Genomic DNA, 2,091 nt, shown 5'->3' on the forward strand with positions numbered 1-2,091 from the left:
AGAAAAAAAAAAGAGTGTCAGTCTCAAATTCTATAGCCGGTGATAATATACTCAAAAACTTAGAAGATAAAAAGACGTTGAAAAGAAAGAAAACCTCAGTGAACTTATCACTAACAGACATGCACCACAAGGAAAGGAAATGTTATCAGAGGAAAACTGCAATCTTCTGAAAGAGATAAGGAACACCAAAATCAGCATAGGTATGAAAATATAAAAACACCAGATTTTAAACTCGTCTCTTATTTCCTTTATAACGTGTGTGATTAATGTGGGGCTAATGTCTATGTGGAGGTAAATTAGCAGACAGTGTGTATGACAAAACACTTCAATGGAAAGGCTGAAATTATTGCAGTGCATAAAAATGTAAAATCCAGCTAGATGCTATCTGTAAGAAATGTCCTTTAGAGACAGTTTGAAAGTAAAATGATACAAAATGCAAACAGGAGGCATAAAGAAGCTGGAATGCTTATATTAACATCAGACAAACTAGACTTCAAGGCAAGGTGTATCACCTGAGATAATGAGGGACATTTCAGAATGATAAAAAGTTCAGTTCATCATGAACACTTCATAATCATAAATGTGTTTGAACCTGACCGTCTCCATCAGAGTTCCACCAGAGAAACAGAATCCGTAGGATTTATATATTAAAAGATTTATTAAATGGGGTTGGCTTACATGGCTGTGGGCGTTGGCTGGGCAAGTCCAAAGTCTATCAAGGGCATCAGGAGGGGGCACACCGATGCTCTCAAGCACGAACTGAAGCTAGTCCACAGCTAGAATTTCTTCCTCGGAGAATCCTCCTCAGCTCTGCTCCTGAAGCCTTTCCACTGATTTCCTTTCCACTGATTGAGTGAGGCCCACCCAAGAGACTAATCTTCCTTACTTAAAATAAACTGATTATAGACGTCAGTCCAATCTACTAAACACACTCACAGCACACCCTAGATTAGTGTTAACTATGTAACTGGGGCAATAGGCCAGACAGGTTGACAAAGAAAACTGAATATCACACTGAGCCTAGAACTTCAAAACAGACCAAACAAAACCTCACGGACGTTCAGGAAGATACAGACAAACCCACAATCATAGTAGGAGATTTTCATACCTTTCTCTGGTAACCGAGAAAAGAATAAGACAAAGAATCAGTAAGCCTAAGGAATACCTGAACGGCATTATCAACTATCTTGATTAACGTGCACTTAAAAATAAAATACTGTAATGTAAAGCAATCATTGGGTATGCTATATATGTCACATTATCACAAATTTAGTGGCTTAAAACAACACACATTTATCATTTCAGTTCCTGCGGGTTAGGCATCTGGACATGGTTTAGCTGGGTCTTTTGTTTGATGGTCTCATTAGGATGCAATGCTGGTGTTGACAGGGGCTGCATTTTCATCAGAGGCCAGACTGGGAAAGGATCGCCCTCCAAGCTTTTTCTGGTTTTTGGAGAATTTATTCCCTGGCAGCTGAAGGATTCATGAAGCTTGCTTTACTAAACCCAGCAAGCAAGAAAGAGACAGAGACAGAACCCAAAGACAGAGAAATCCCAAGTCGAGTCTGCTAACAAGACAAAATCTTGTATAACACAATCACGTCATTACAGGAGTAATAAAATATCCCTCTCCTTTTCCCTATTCTTTTGGTTATAAGCAAGGTACTGGTCTGACCCAACCTCAAGGGGAAAGAATTGCATAAAAGCCTAAGTACCAGGAGAGAGGATCTTGGGGGCCAGCTCAAAGTCTTTCTATGGCAATCCCCAAACCCAACAACTGAAGAAATCAAACTTTTTTCAAATTCACATGAAAGGAAAGATAAAACATATATAAATATATATATCAGAAAGCAAAGGAAAAGTTTAGAATCCAGAAGCTAAACTCTCACTTAAAGAAGCTAGAAAAAGAGCACATATTAAAGCCAAAGTAAGAAGTAGAAAGGAAACTCTAAATATAAGATCAGAATGAATAAAATGGAAAGTAAACAATTGTAAAAAATAACAAATCACAGTGCTTGAGAGAGTAAGGGTGAAAAAGGTTTAAAAAAAACCCTCAAACTATCAAAATCATAATGAAAATGAGATATCATT

This window comes from Panthera onca, chromosome B2 (genome assembly GCF_046562875.1).
Source record: "Panthera onca isolate mPanOnc1 chromosome B2, mPanOnc1 haplotype 2, whole genome shotgun sequence".
NCBI lineage: Eukaryota > Metazoa > Chordata > Mammalia > Carnivora > Felidae > Panthera > Panthera onca.